A 17,907-nucleotide genomic window follows, 5' to 3' on the forward strand; every position below is an offset into this window, starting at 1 on the left:
TTTTTTTCTGAAAATTAATATCCCAACAATATTCAGACGCCAATATTTCAGTATTTTCTTAAATAGACATCTTTTGTTATTGTTTAAAACACATCAGCTTAACCGACTAGTAGCCGAGTGGACAAATCCGTTGATTCCCACCCTGGCGTCGCGAGTTCAATATAAAAGAAATCTTTTTCCATATAATTTTTCCCTCCCTGGCTAAGTGCCAAAAAGGGTTCCATGATAACTCAACACAGTGACAATTCAACACACCTTTAAAAAGTGATATAAAGTCATTAGAAACGATGAAAAAAAAATAAACCTAACCTACTTTATCCAGTTAATAAAGTTTTTGTTTCATCACTTTCCATGACTATATAAAGATGTGATGAATCATCATTGTGGTGATTTATCCGGTCACCGCCAAAAAGATACACATCGATAACACAGGACTTATTACACAGGAATATATAAAATGTTGGAGGACTTTTAGGTTAGATTGGATGAGGTGAAATCAGGTTAGGTTGTGTTAGATTAGATTAGGTTAGGATAGGTAAAGTGAAGTTGTGTTCGGAATCCCAATTTGCAAGAATTCTAACAGCTGCCAGATCTCATGAAAATCTTAATGCTTGTTTTAATAACAACTCCTCGGAACATTTCTTTCATCCTCGCACAGCCTCCGTCACGTTCCAAGGACGGCCCGTGAAAAAGCCCCCGTCCTTAGTGACCCGAATGTTGGGGCCGCGCCACTCCACTGAGCGCGCCACTGCTTTTTACCATCGCCCGGGCCCATGCCTCGACCGCGGCCCTGCCTTGGTCTTTCCTCCTTTTTCTCGATATTATTTAGGGTTGACGTATAAAAACGGCCACCGAATTGCTTTAACATGCCGTAAGTAGGAAGGCTTTTTACCAAAGGATGTAGGAAGAAGCGTGCTTTCCTTTATGAATGAAAATATTGATAATTATTCATCACATAACAGCAACCGTCCACCAACAGTACACAGTGGCCCTAAGTCCAGAATCAATTCATTTTGTTCCTGATTGCCGAAGAAGTGCATATTTTTGTTAAAACATCAAATTTACTTATGTGTGTTAAACTAATTTTAAATAAACTTGTAAGTAACTTTAAAAGCGTTCTCATTTGATTTATAAGCAACCTCTGACACCCATAAACTGGTAACCCCAGTGTAATATACGCAATATAATTTTTTTTAAACCGATCCCCTTATGGACAATATATACCCCATATGAAAAATTATTGTTTTACACGATCATTATGTTCATACAGACAGTTGCCATTAGAGCGGAATGACAGGATTACGGGTATGACGGGTACTAAACCGTTAACACATTAAACATAACCATAGATCACATATGTTGCAAAGGTTGAAGATGTGTTCGGTGTTGAAAGTAAACCATGTAATATTTATTTATTTAATTATTACAGAAAGGATGTGCGTAAGTTATTTTGATTAGCGCTTTAAAACGTAGCGCGTAGTAGACTGACTGAGTACCTTCCCGCTGTCGCTTATATAAGGTGCCCATACGATTCAAGTTGCACCTAAGAACGTTCCCGAACATTCTAGTTGCTATGGCTACAAACATTGCCACCCGTAACGCTGAGCAACGGCCAAAATTTCGAGTATGTTCTATGACGGCCTGGGTACCTTAGCGCTTGGCGAGTAGTGGCGTACCACAACACATGGTCACATGTGTCATTTGCTTTGTCGTTGCCATCATCAAGTCATTGAAAATACATTACAATTCACACGAAATCTATGATACCGAACAGTAATGCACGTTCACAATCAGTAAAAAACACAAACATGTAATCGTATTTTTATCAATTTTTTAAATATAAAACGAAATAAACGTCCAACATTTGAACATGATATAGTTACGTAAAATAGTGACAGAAATTAAAACACTCATCACAAAATTCGCAATGTTTACTAGTCCCAGAGAGAGGTCGTACGTGACGTCATCATTCTAGTATCTTCTATGTTTTTCGTTTTCATACAGACGTGTGAGAAGAAAAAAGACGATCGTTGATGACGTGCGTACAAGGTCTCTCTAGGTATGTAGGTATGTGGCTATTCAGATCTGGTCACCAAACATGGCTAAAGCCATTTCAAGCAAACTTTCGGTTGAATCTATACAATGTCATAGGCCTCTCCCTCACGGGTCAGTAAGGAATCAACATAAATCGAGTGCAGTAAGAATGTGTTATACGGAGAGCGCTCGGTCCATATATTTCTATTGGCGCCCGTACACGGGTCGGTGCGGTACAAGACCCGTGAGGGAATAATATATAAAAAAATTAAGAATATTTGCAATACTAGCGGTCTCCATGGTAGGCTAGCAAGTTGTGATTTTTTTCCTGTTTTGTAAGTGTCGCATGATTTATAAGCAAATAATAGCAAAGAAAAGCAAAAAAAAAAGCAAATGAAAGCAAACTTCTTTGCAAAGCATTGACAAAGAAGTCTCTAGAACTGCCTAATTGTAAATCGTTATAATTACAAGAATCACATTTCTTGAATTAGGTGAACTTAGGCACTTCGGTACTCAGATACTTAGGTACTAAGTTATTTAGGTACTTAAGTACTTAGACACTTTGTTACTTGGGTACTTAAGCATTTAGGTACGTAGGCATTTAGGCACTTAGATTGTTCATAATATGACATTAAATAGGTTTGGAATGAAACAACGTGCGCCGACAAAGCGACAAAGGCTGACAAAACAAAAGTGAGTTTATTACATATAAGTTTATCATAGACAACTTAAGTTTTAATCAGTACCTAAAAACACGGTGTTTCGAGCATATAATAACATAGATACTTAGGAACTAAGTACTAAGGTACTTAGGTATTTATGGACTTATGTATTTAGGTACTTAGGTACTAAGGTACTTGGGTCAAATTTAGTTAGGATTACGTCCAGACGACGTGCTCCAAACATCGATAGATCTAGCGGACAATCTATTTTAAAAAACATCTTATAAAAACAGTTGATGTCGTGTGTTTTCTCCGACTCTTCTATGTTTCCGCTTTGTTAGCCAACGTTTCGGACACAGTTACAGTATCCATTATCAAGGCAGATGTGTAGATTGTGATGAAGAGTGGATTTATGCATATAGAATTGACACCATGCGCGTTAATCCCCTTAGGGCCGATATTTCAGTTTAATGATATCTAAGTGAAAATTAAAGTGGTTTTCGTTGTTTAGATTTGGTGTAACTGTTGAGTACCGGATACCAGAGAGGAATAAGCAAGTTATAATATTTTATTCGAAAATTCACATTTTTTACTTTTTTCTATGATGGTGACCCCAATTTTTTTTATTTACAGGGTTTTCCAATAAGAGGTGTTATTTGTGAATGGATTGCGCTATCGAGAGATGCTTAATGATTTTTTATGGCCGGAATTCGATGGTATTGATATGGACAACGTTTACTATCAACAAGACGGCGCTACCTGCCACACAAGCAACGAAACCATTGATCTTTTACGGGAAATGTTTCCGGACCGTGTTATCTCTCGAAGAGGTGATCACAATTGGCCACCGAGATCTTGTGATTTAACACCTTGCGACTTCTTCCTTTGGAGCCACGTGAAAAAGAAGGTCTACGCCAACAGCCCAGCGTCGATTCAAGACCTCAAAGATGGAATTCCTGAGGCTATCGAGGACATAAGGCAGCCACGCAGCGATTTGGTTATGGAAAATTTCATGAAAAGGATATGGTCCTGTAGGCGTGGTCGTGGTGGTCATTTGACTAACTTTATTTTTCACTATTAACGGCATACCTTCCTCTATATAATGAAATAAACATTTGATCATTTATATTAAAAAATGGCATTTTTCTTTGAATATCAAAATAACACCTCTTATTGGAAAACCCTGTATTTAATTGAAGGACCAACCTTGCGGATATTACTTCAATGAGCTTTAAGTTTTCATTGCATTAGCAATAAATTAATGTTGCTCGTTCCAATGCCGACGGGTCCCGTGGTGCAGTGGTCAAATGATTGAATCTCATTTCGGATGTTGCTATTAACTTGGAAGCGCCAAAATGTACATCATTGCAAAATATGTAAATATGTTGATAGAGTTGGTTTTCTTATTCTTCTGCAGGTACTTTCCCACCTACATTCCTCTTTCCACCTTCAGTCACAATATACCCTAATTGAGGATGCCATAGTCTCACTGGCTCCTCAGTTGGAACTCTTGTGCGGTATTCACATTTAAACAAGGGTTAAATTTAAAACAAGTTGTTATTTGTAAGGAAGTAAGCGTTCGAGTTTAACAGAGGGCGATGGATTGAAAATCAACGTAATAACAATGAAGAAGATATTCCCACAGCATCCGAAAAGAATGGTTAGATTTCAATACATTTTTGTTTCTTTTACAATACATCGTTGTTCCATTGCACGCCTCTGGTATAAGTATGTTTTAAATTATATTATAAGTTTAGTCGTCGATTAAGTACCCCGTATTACTGCACGTCCCTACACGCTCTGTAATAACCCTTTAGCGACGGGGCGGATTAAATGACACCCGACTCCACCAAGTAAATCCATTGCTTACTCAATACTTGCAATAAGTATTACGTAAATTCAATTTTTAGTACACATGCAAATCTGGAGGTCAAATGGAGGCACTGCATACAAAAATACAGTTTAAAATTTCAATAAAATTGAACCATTTTTTATTTGACTGATTTACGCTGATTTCATTTATATACTAGCTGACATGTACGCATATGAGATAGACATATACCGTTTTAGTCTTTTCTGTAGGCCTTTTTAAGGTATAAATTCCGTAGTACATTATTTTAATGTATCTCACAAGGTTTAGCCAGCGTTAACAATATTAGACAGGTATTAAGAATTTCTATAATTATAATATGTGTGTTTTGTATATACAAACCTTTCGAAAGAAATTTTCTAAATGATAGTGAAAACGCTATCGAAATCCGTTGCGTAGTTTAGAAGAAGTAAGCGCACAAATAGACAGACGCGAAAAGTTACTTTATTAATAAATATAAAATTCGAGAAGCAGTAGACCGATATCGCAGAAAATTTCAAAGTTTGTTCTTATTAGTGCAAAAAGTGCTTAGAGACGAATTGAGTGGTTGGAGAACTCGGGGATGCCTGAGGAACACCTAACGCAATATCTTTGCACCCGAATGAAATACGCAGTCGACTTAAAGTCGATGTAATGTTCGAAAAGCAGTCGACCGATATCGCAGAAAATTTCAAAGTTTGTTCTTATTAGTGCAAAAAGTGCTTAGAGACGAATTGAGTGGTTGGAGAACTCGGGGATGCCTGAGAAACACCTAACGCAATATCTTTGCACCCGAATGAAATACGCAGTCGACTTAAAGTCGATGTAATGTAGTTTTTTAACAGGAACCTTGTGGTATACAAGTAGTGAATGGTGAAAGAAGTTGGAGACGCTCGAGAAAGACAATAGCAATAGCAAAGCATTGCGGGGTTAACTAAATAGTTATATAGAAATTCAATGCAGAAGAATAGTATAATGCTAATGATAATTGTTATTTATTATTTTTTTTTTTTTGGATAAATTAATGTTTTTAAGACAAGATTTTATTTATGCATGGCACAAAGGATAACAATTATTTTTATAAGCAATAATTGTTCTCCTGAAACACTCATCCACATTGAAAAAATCTCCTGATAAAAAATACATGACGCCAACGGGACTCGAACCCGTGTCCATTCGATTTCCGGTCGAAAGCTCTGACCACTGAGCTATGGAGGCTTATCTTTTACCCGCGAAATTATTCAATATATGCTAGTGTTTCATTCAACAATTACTGCTTGTTACATTTTTTTCACCTGAGAACAACCAACTTTATTTTATATGAGAAAGGCATTGTAAGTGCTAACTCTCTCACTAGATGGCGTTGAGACAAATTGTCTACATTTTTAGGTGAAATACTTATTATCAGGAGATTTTTTCAATGTGGATGAGTGTTTCAGGCAAACAATTATTGCTTATAAAAATAATTGTTATCCTTTGTGCTATGCATAAATAAAATCTTGTCTTAAAAACATTAATTTATCAAAAAAATAATACTTTGTGTTGAATATATCAACAACATCTTTGTAGTCATTACCCAAATTTTGTATACGGTGAACGATTATGATATGATTATGCTAATGATAATTGTTATTATTACTGAGGTATATTATTATAGACTTCTTGTAACTATATCCCGTGTAGTTGAACACATGTATTATTTCTGAGAAAGCATTAATTGCCAACTGCATGCAATCTAGGTACAAGCGATGAAATCTAAATGACTCAGTCCTGATGATGTTGCTGCAAATTAAAAATAATTTTCTATCGAGTAGTGCTAGTTGGTATGTTAAAGGTGATTAGGCTCAGTAAATCAGGGCTGTCTATAATTCCAATAAAAAATAAATAAATGTCAAGTCGGAAACGAGTCTTCTATAAGAAAGAATTAATAATTTTAATTCTTTCATCAAGTGGTTGTAATTTACGGGTTCTATTAGTGGACCGATTTTATAGTACAGGGTTTTCCAATAAGAGGTGTTATTTTGAATAGCCCGCTATTTCGGTAGATGTTACTTTTGAAGCTGTCATTTTTTGACATTTGACAAGTATAAACTACGCCATTAATAAAAATGGAACGATACACGCTTCAACAATGCATTGAAATTATTAAAATTCACTTGAGTGAATCAAATGCAAATCATCTTGAGTGATGAGGCCCATTACCACCTCGGTGGCTTCGTCAACAAGCAAAATTGTCGCATCTGGGGCTCGGAAAACCCAAGAGTTATTGTTAAAAAGCCCTCTATCTTCAACGTGTGACTGTTTGGTGCGTTTTATGGTCCGGGGGAGTCATTGGATCTTACTTTTTCGAAAATGAGGCTGGAGCAATAGTTACGGTGAATGGATTGCGCTATTGAGAGATGATTAATGATTTTTTTATGGCCGGAATTTAATGGTATTAATCTGGACAACGTTTACTTTCAACAAAACGGCGCTAAGTGCCACACAAGCAACGAAACCATTGATCTTTTACGGGAAAAGTTTCTTTGAATATCAAAATAACACCTCTTATTGGAAAACCCTGTAGTTCTTCTATAAACACTACGAGCACCGGCCGAATATACATAAAACTTTCGTGAAGGGTTTCTTAAAAGTATTTTGATTATGAAAATACTGCCATCAATTGAAACTTCTCATATTTAATTAAAACAATTTTATATATCATTTTTGTATGGTAGTTTTGCCAACATTGTCCTTAATGAAGAGCCACATTGCAATGTTTGCACATATACCGGGTCTCACTCCTTTTTTGTACTTACTACACACACCTTGCAGGTTCGACAGGACATTATATCGCACATCAGATGACAGCTTTGGAATGGTTCAAGCAGTTGCTATTCATAGAACTATGAAAAAGTTATAATATAAGTCACTAGATGCCACTAAAATGCACATTTTTAGACGGCTTGTCAATCACATGAAAACACGGGACCGAGATACTACGCAAGGTTATACAATCACGTGTTTACACTGCTCCGGGGTACAATGTGTTAATTTAAAACAAAGTATAGTAGGTACATTCGGGTGTAATATTATGCTTGACTCCCGGATTTGACAGATTGACATTGATATAGATATAAAGAAATCAGATGCCTCATGTGTTGTGTGTTAAAACTATGTACAACCGAGTTACAAATGTTGAGATACGGAAGATGTAATGAAAAAAGGGATGTCAACTTCAGAAAAAATACAGTCAATGAAAATATTTTGGGATTTGTTTTTTTATTATTTTTGGTGAAACCGCACAGTAGTGACAACTGCCCCCAACCGTCTGGAGCCGATGATACTATGGCATCCTCATTCGGAGTATGTTGTGAAGCTGAAGGTAAAGGTAGGTGAAGCGGGGGGACTACCTACCTATTCATATCTGGTCACCTAACACAGCCAAAGCCATTTTAAGCAATGTTTCAATTTTGAATGATAGTCTTACACTTGGCAAAAACTTCTAATGTAAAATATTGCGAATTTATTAAGAATCTCTTCAAATTATTCGTAATACGATTAAAAACGGGATTGCAGGCCCTTAAAGAATGTTAAACTTTTAGTAAAAGAGGAATGTATTATTGCGATGTCGGAACATAAAAAGTTCATAAGAATCAAATATTATTCGCATTTCATCATTGCACATTACCAAGGCATGGTGCAAGTGAATGAACACGTGTTCCGATATATTGGAAAGGTACTGAAAATTTAACAGGAAACGGTCTGCAATCTCGTTTTTAATCGGATCACTAATAATTTGAAGAGATTTTTAATAAATCACCAATTACCATTTTTCTCCATGTACTAGGACGATACTGACAACATTTACATTATTGTGAAATAACACTAATTAATCCAATAAAATTAACTTGCGCACTTCGAGTTTGAACCACGACCTCCAGCTTGCCAATCGAGTGCCTTACCCCTGGACCACGGAGGTCGTCAAATTATACGAGAAGCTGTACCGAATTCATCGTACTCGAGAAGCGGCAGTGTTGCCATGGGAGAGTGATGGGAAAAATATGCCAGAAATATGCTATATTCCTTTAAAAAATGCCAAAAAAAAAGCCAACATAAATTTAACTTAGTATTTATTGAGAAATAGAGTGATGGGAAAAATATGCCAGAAAAATGCTAAATTACTTTAAAAAATACCCAAAAAAAAGCTATCATAAATTTAACTTAGAAATAAAATCAGTGAAATAAAATATCAATATCTTCATCTTCTTCTTCTTCATTAACAGCAGCTGATGTGGAAGGCTGAGAGACGGAGTCGTAACTTGCTTTGGTCCCAATGCAGCGTAGTACTTCGTCAGGAACAGTGTAAGAATAACAGCACTTTCCTGCTCTCTTTAGGTCAAATCTCACGTACAAAATGGCATTCAGGGTTCTCACCGCCAAACGATTTCGGAGTTTTGTTTTGACCAGACTCATTTGGCTAAATACACGTTCAATGTCCGCATTTGAATGCGGCAATGTTAAAATAGACATTGCAAACTGACATAAATTACGATAACTTACTTTGTTCATTAAATTTAATAAAATTATCTGATCGCAGAATTATTTCCGATTTAACCTGTTTGTATAAAATCATTAATTCAATGTTTGATACCCCTGATTTATTATATGTAATCTCTTTTCATACTCCATGCAGGTCGGTTTCAAGACAGTACCTACCATATTATTGTAGCAATTCTATGTCAACGTCCCAATATCATACTCCTATGCGACGGATTCAACAGCTAGGAAACAAATACTCAGATGTTGTTGATATATTTAGTACATCAATTTCAATATATAAGCACACCCTATTGAAGTTTTTTTTTTCATCGAGTAGTGGAATATTTTAATAAAGGTATTTAATTTGATTTGACTAACATATAATAATTTTGTCAACTGAAATAGAAAAAAATATTTTGGATTTTTTATATGTTGTGCCTGCATTCTGTGTAGATCAAGTTGAGTGATATTTTGACTTTATATTTATTTTTCTGCAATTGTTTTAATAGTCGTTTCCTGCACTATTTTCATGTATAATTTCGTAAATATTTTTATATATATGTATGTAAAAGCCTTAATAGGCGTGAAATAAATAAATAAAATAAATCACCGAAGGGGTTATTATTAGCTGCATCTTTATATTGCATGACTTCATTCCAAAACTCTACAGTGGAAGTCAAGGATTCCCATTTAATGTGAACTATGTTTCTCCATTGAGACACCAGTTTTTCAATCGTAGGTTCATTTAGTCGGAACTCTTGGGCTATTTTTACAATGGATGGTTTTACTACTTTTAAAGAATCTTGGACTGACAACATGGATATCATCTGAAGGGTTTCCAAATTAAGTGGTAATCTCGAACGTAGTTCTGTCACAAGTTTCAGTGTGAATTTAGTACAATACTAGGGGAATCTTACATACTAGGGGAATCCCATATACTAGGGGAATCCCACATACTAGGGGAATCCTATAGTATAGAGAATCAACAAACGCCCGAAAAAGGACAATGGAGTACAAAGAGTTAATAAATAAATAAGGCTATGGCATCGTATTCAAATGAGGTATATTGTGAGATCGAAAAGGGTTCAAGGGGAAGGAGAAGGAGAAGGGGATGGATTGATATAGGTAAATTAAAAGTATGTTTAAAGCCATTTAAAACAACGTTCCTAGTGTGGTAATAGTGATCTTTCACCGAGACGATTTTATAATTTTCAAATAGTGTTGTCCATAGTGCAAGTGAGGTGGGGAGACCGACAATGTTATCGATATCATTTTTGTTAGTTAAGAAATTGGTTTTTATTTTTTATTTATTTTTTTTATTTTTTTTGCTATTTAACATTATAAATGATAACAATATGCAGACTTATAAATATATTTTTTTCTTTATTATTCTATTTCTCCATAAGTTGAGCAAATATTAGAAAAAGAAAATATTCAATATATGCTAGTGTTTCATTCAACAATTACTGCTTTTTACATTTTTTCACCTGAGAACAACCAACTTTATTTTATATGAAACACTAGCATATATTGAATATTTTCTCGGGTAAGAAATAAGCCCCCATAGCTCAGTGGTCAGAGCTTTCGACCGGAAATCGAATGGACACGGGTTCGAGTCCCGTTGGCGTCATGTATTTTTTATCAGGAGATTTTTTCAATGTAGATGAGTGTTTCAGGCGAACAATTATTGCTTATAAAAATAATTGTTATCCTTTGTGCTATGCATAAATAAAATCTTGTCTTTAAAAACATTAATTTATCAAAAAAATAATAATAATCAAATACTTTTGAAATAAATACAAACATAATATTAACATAGGTACACAAATTAGAAAATTGTGTTTTTAAAGATAATTAAAATAAAACATCTTTTTACAGCTTAAGTAAGCGTGAGGAAATTAAGGGTACAATATATCAAAAAAAATTTAGAAAAATAGTTTTTTTTAAAGACAATTAAATTAATATGTGTATTTTTTAAAGATTGAGTAAGTGTAAGAAAATTAGGGGTACAATATATCATTATCCAATTTGAGGGACTTAATTAACTTTTTGAATTGTTCATAATTCACAGTTTCGGTTACACTAATTTTATTTTTGGACAATAATATATTGTACCATCTCCACAATACTAGGGGTATCATATATCATGTTTCTGTAAAAATAAGCCAAATAAATATGCTATATGCTAAAAGCATAATAGTTATGCTAAACATGGAGTAATTATGCCAAATTTAGCATATAATATGCTAACTTGACAACACTGGAGAAGCCTCGTATATCTCGTCTCTCTTGTTTTCGGGATGAATTTATGCAAATCTTCGAAGCGGAAATAAACCCACTTCCCGACATCCGATCGACCTGAAACTCGGCAGATATACTCATTATCGATGACGATGCATTCTACCAACTTTGGGTGGCAATCACAAACACGCACGCGGACATATGTATACGCATTTCTCTGCAACGAAATAAATGTCGGTTCTACCCGATTGGCATTTGGCGAAGTAGGTAGAGTTGTCAACTCAGGCTTCTGGAAAGGAAGTTTCAATCCTTAACCAACCCAAATATATGTATTTTAAGAGTATAAGAAAAATTTTATTTTTTTGCTTCATGTCTGAGATAATGAAATTATGGAAAGAATGCATAGACTGATATTTTCGATTTAAATTTTGACACATTCAAAGTCAAATTAGTTCAGCACTTTTTAGTTAATGCATGTGCCATATTAATATGTGTGATGTACGGTAATAAGGTTGAGTATTTAAGCGATAGATGGCGCTAGTCATAAAGCTTCCTCCAGAGTCCGTCAGATGCCGCTAGAGTGTAACTGGTACTTGTTAGATGATATTGACATGGAACAAGCTTCTCGAACCAGAGAATTACCAACCCTCGGGTAATGAACAGTGTAGCTAAATCCAGGCCTATTAATTGTAACGTAAATAAACACAATTATATTAAAGAACCTTTTACTTTTTTATAAAGAGTTCCCAACACCAAAATCTGCAAAGTAAGGCAGATATAACAATATCCTTTAGACCATATTCATTTGTTTTAAAAAAAGGTAATTTGTGACAGCGTGCCTGCTTGCTGATCACCACCTCTCTTCGCTTTAATCCCCATTTGTAGTTGGGACTAAAACACAGTTTATTGCAGTCCGGTGGTTTAGTAATGTACGTGACTTTCTTTAATTTTTCTCCGGTTCCAACCTCGCTCGGGTCCCTCATAATTCCCGCCATCGCCATCGAGTAGCGCTGTAAAACTAAATACACTTAAAAATAATAATAACACAAAATAAAACGTTAAATAACGCATAAACCTGTGCTCTTTCAAATAAGAGCCTTTTATGTATATTTATAATTTATTCGTGTTCTGTATTGTTGTGTTCGTACAAACAGGTCTCCAACTCGTCTTGGAAAGAGTTAATAAATAAGTGGTTCTTTTAGATTAATCAGGGATTTATTAATACTCCGCGTATTATAAAGGTGGCTCGATAGTCGACCTAACTAGTAGCTGGCTAATTGGAATCTGAAACAGTAAGTTTCTCTGAGAGCCTTCCCACTGGCCCTGGCGACTACTGGCCAATGGATCCATCTTGCGGACTTCCACGCAAGCTCTATGCACTGCCATCTGTGCGTGCATCTATGAAGCTCTTACTTTCCAACATGTGTAAAATGGTAACGCACCAATATATTACTGAGAAGATAACAAATTTGAGGTAAATGTAAGTATAAAAGTTCATGGGGGCAGTTTTACTATTTTGTGACATATGTCTAAACATAGTTGCTAAACAGAATCGTTAAGGCGAAGCTTAGTGCCAAATCACTATTTTGATTAATCTTTATAACGAATTCGTTTACATTGAGAATACAAAAAAATATGCTTTAGATAAATTGAAGGTTTTCCTATCGTTTCGCTTGAGTAGAATACAAATAAAAAAATAATTTACTCAATAAAAAATATAAATGTGAACTACTAAAAAGATTTTTTTTCAATACAAATGTTTTTTTTTTTTTTTTTTAATTTATTTATTTTGTAACGGACGTAGTTGACCATTTAATTTAATTTCATAAAAATTGTTTTACTTTTATAAAATGTCCCTACTCCACGCCACTGGCAAAATCACCACTCCCCGCCACTGGTCATTTTGTCCAATTTTCGGCCAAAGCGGCTTGAAAACTTTGACTCCGAATGGCTTCGATACCACATCGCCGGCTTACCTGCCGCATGGATCAATGTCCAGCATTTTTTCTATGTAAATTTTACATAGAAAAATCAATTTTTAAACATTGCAAATATGTATATTTTACTTGTTCATCCCCTCGGCGGTAGTCAAATAAACACTATTTTCGATATACTACCGCTGAGGAGATATTAAAAAAGCTGTTTTTCACCCATATGTAAACCCATTTTTTGAACAATATTTTTACCTTTTTTGCGTGTACAAAAATCCAGGAACCTCGTAGCATAGTGAATCTTATCTCTTTCTGAGCGCTATGTTACGGGGGACCTCGGAAAAATACTAACTTAACATATTTTACAAATTTGATCGCTTGAGATCATTTTTACACAATTATTTTACAAACATTTCTTATTTTTTGTCGTATCTTGACAAACAAAAAATCTAGTTGTCAAGATACACATTCCTATAACTACTATGCTTTTAAACTATGTAATTATCATTCATGTAAGCGCTCAAAATCTTTTGTAACTCTCAAATTTAAGCGACTACTCTCACCATTGCTACCGACAAAATGAATATGCAACAGTTTGTCGGAGGCTATAAACGCATTGTTGGCGCGGGTACAACCCCCCACCACTTTTGGGCTCCTAGCCCAATGTCGGGCACGAGTCAGGCTAATTAAATATAAGCAGCCCATAATTCAAAATAAATCAGTTCATCTTTACCACCAAAACCAAGCGTTTTATTTATCAACAAGTGACTCCTGCTCAACGTCTGCCTCACCTCGCCAAGTCTGCTGCTCCAAGATCTTCTGGTGTTACCTCTTCGAGACCAGCCGGCCCTCCTTTGGAAAACCGCCAACACCAGAAGTGAGCAGAGACGAAAGCACACCCAGTGCCCACCATTCACCAAGCCTGGGTGCGGGAGGCAGATTTCATCACCAATATCAACTACAATCATCATCATCGGCCGTATAGGAGCATCTCATCGGTTGAAGACACGGTTTGGACCCGGCGCCTAAATCTACAGTCTTGTGCGGACTCCCGTCCAGTACAAGTGGTCCTTCGAGCCGGGATTCTCACACGCCTTCAACCAAGATGTCTCCAACCTTACGGTCGAGCCGGATCCAAGACGATGGATCCTCAACACCATCTGCAGATGCCCTGGACGCTGGGTCTCAGGCCACGGCTGCGGTTCACGTCACGCCTGACGTAACCCCCATGCCCACGCCCAGCACTACTCCTGACATGGCACCACCTGCACATCATGACTCACCGCCCTCCACATCTCAAGAGGATGCGATGGAGTCATTGCGACAACAGTTTCGCAGTCAAACCGAGCACATTGAGAGACTTAAAGCAGCTCTTCAATCAGCTCCAACAGCAGCAGCCCCAGCCCCTCCTGGACCTTCGAAGCTCCTGGAGAGGTCACCACCATCATGGACGCAGCCCGGCCAATCGAGCCCGGTGCCTCTGGTGGACCAGAGGTATGAGGAACCAGCAGCAGCAGCGCCTGCCCGATCTGGACCCGTACTCCTGGAAGGGTACCCTGCTCAAGGAGGACCCTGGCGCTTCCAAGGGTACAGCCCTGGATGGGTGCAGCCCGGCCAACCGAGCCCGGTGCCTCTGGTGGACCAGAGGTACTCAGCAGCGGCGCAGCCCAGGCCAGCCGGTCCCCCGCCCTCGTCACCCTGGCCCAATGCAGGGTGGCCAAACATGATGCAGCCTGGACCCTCTGGCCCCGTACCGCCCGCCCCTCTGATCGAACAGAGGCAAGCCGTACCTGAAGTGCCAGCCGGACCTGTACCTCTGGTGGACCAGAGGTACGCATCACGAGCGCAGCAAGAGCCAGCAGGCCCTGCGCAACCAGCACCCTGGACCATTCAGGGATGCCCAGTACTGGTGCAGCCTGGACCTCATGGCCCTGTGCTGCCCGTACCTCTGCCCCACCCGGGGTACCCAGCGCCGACGCCAGGATCACCTGCCGGACTGCTGGAGCAGTGGGACGTGCCATGGACACAGCCTGGACCACCTGGACCCTCTGGACCATCTGGACCATCTGGACCATCTGGACATGTGCCGCCCGTACCACTGCGCGAACAGGAGTATGGCGTGCCGGCACGGCCAGATGGCCCGCCCACAGCCAGTACCAGCTCCATGCCGAGATTCCCGCCCCAACCTACGGCGGATGAGACGGCCCAACATACCAGAGCCTGGGTTCAGCATGATGGCAGTCCCATGGCTCAGCTGGCCTCCGCCCTGACAGAAGCCATCAGAGCTTCGAGGGCTCAGGACAGCCCCCGTCCCACAATCAAGGACGATCCACGAATGGCGGCCCTTATTGCCAGACAATCTATGGCCAAGGACCTGCCTCCATTCTCTGGAGATCCACTGGAGTGGCCCACCTGGAGGGCACAGTTTAACCAGTCTACCTCCACATGTCGGATGACCTCCAGTGAAAACTTGATCCGCCTACAGCGGGCCCTCAAGGGGAAAGCCCGAGAAGCCGTCGGCCCCCTTCTGATGGACCCTGCTCAGGTTCCGGAGATCCTGGCAGTCCTGGAGCAGAGATTTGGAGGGACTACCTCACTCGCTGCTCTGATGCTGGACAAGGTGAAGAAGCTGCCCCACCTCACAATTGAGGCTTCTCTGGAGGACATCGCAGACTTCTCTGGCACAGTCCAGAACCTGGTGGCATCACTCCGCTCCCTCAACAATGATGGCTACCTGACGAATCCAGCGCTGCTCAGTGACATCGCGGGGAAGATGCCGCCCACCTTGCGGTTGGCGTGGCTGATGGAAGTGCGGCACTACGAGGCCTCCGCTACCATCTGCCAGTTTGCCGCCTTCCTGAAAACCGTCGCGAACGCCATCCCAAAGTCCGGTTTGGTTGACCCCGCGAGGTCCCGCCCACGCCGTGAACATTCGTTCTCAATAACGGAACAGTTTTCGCGAAAAAACAGTGCTCAAAATCGTGAAACATGTGACGAAAACCGTTTAGAGAACACGTCTGCCGCGTCAGAACAGTTTTGGCGAAAAAACAATGCGCGCCAACGTGATACCTGTGAAAGTTTGATAAATACGTCTGCCGCGTCAGAAAAGTTTTCGCGAAAAAACAATTCGAACAAAAGTGACACTTGTGACAACAGTTTAAACACGTCTGCCGCGTCAGAACGGTTTTTATCGCGGGAAAACAATGTTTACAACAACAATTCTAGTGAAAAACAACATTTCGCGCAAAATAATCGAAAGCCCCAAAATTTGTCTGGTAATAATCGAATGCTCCAAATTTTGTCTGGTAATAATCGAGAAAATAATCGAAGCGGGGAAAAAGTGCAAAACAGTTACAATGAAGTTCGCGAGTTCGATAACCGCGCCGGGTGTGTCGAGTGTGGTGAAAATGGCCACCAACTTAGCGAATGTCGCACTTTCGCCGCGAAAGACTTAAAATATCGTTTTGAAACAGTGAACGACGCCGGTTTGTGCCGATTGTGCCTCAATGGCAAACATTATACTAAACAGTGCAAAGTTAGTGAATGGTGCGGCGTGGGGGAGTGCAGATCCCCCCACCACCGACTTCTTCACAACTATAATAACACTCGTGATAATGACATTACTGTGGCAGATGTTCACAATATGTGACGCCACACCGAAAGTGCCGTGTTAAAAGTGGTGGGAGTCATATTGTCGGGCCCGAAGCGGCAGATTAAAACCTTTGCGCTTCTGGACGAGGGCTCAACAGTAACCCTTATTGACGCCACCACAGCACAAAAACTCGGCACAACCGGACCTACCCGTGAGCTACGACTACACGGAGCAAAAAACATGTCCTCAACAGACATGACGTCCCGCCGCGTGCCAATCACTCTACGCGGCGCCGGAATTGCTGATGAGTTTATCATCAGAGCAAACACCATCAAGCAGCTCAGCCTTCCTGTCCAGAGGTACCACGGTCGCTACATCACCCCCACACTTCTCATCGGGCAAGACAATGCTCACTTAATTGTCTCGAGGGAAGTGCGCGACGTTCGTGATTCTACGCGAATATTATCACGGACGGCGTTGGGGTGGACCACCCATGGCGGAGGGACCTCTGAACAAGTGGATGAAGCTACAACATTGGCCATACGAGCCACAATGTCACCCAGGCGCACTGCCGGGAGGCATTATACAGTGCACCATGGACCATCTGGCCCCGTACCGCGAGCACCTCTGATACAGGCGGCCGTACGAGGAGTACCAGCTGGATCTGTGCCAGCACCTTTGCAGAGAAGACCACCCAGGCACCATGCCCGGTGGCATTCTACCATGCCCCATGGACCATCTGGACCCGTACCGCGAGCACCTCTGATACAGGCGGCCGTACGAGGAGTACCAGCTGGATCTGTGCCAGCACCTTTGCAGAGAAGACCACCCAGGCACCATGCCCGGTGGCATTCTACCATGCCCCATGGACCATCTGGACCCGTACCGCGAGCACCTCTGATACAGGCGGCCGTACGAGGAGTACCAGCTGGATCTGTGCCAGCATCTTTGCAGAGAAGACCACCCAGGCAACATGCCCGGTGGCATTCTACCATGCCCCATGGACCATCTGGCCCCGTACCGCGAGCACCTCTGATACAGGCGGCCGTACGAGGAGTACCAGCTGGATCTGTGCCT

Source organism: Hesperophylax consimilis, chromosome 28 (assembly GCF_061612785.1).
Source record: "Hesperophylax consimilis isolate HC1 chromosome 28, BYU_Hcon_1.0, whole genome shotgun sequence".
In the NCBI taxonomy this organism is placed as follows: domain Eukaryota; kingdom Metazoa; phylum Arthropoda; class Insecta; order Trichoptera; family Limnephilidae; genus Hesperophylax; species Hesperophylax consimilis.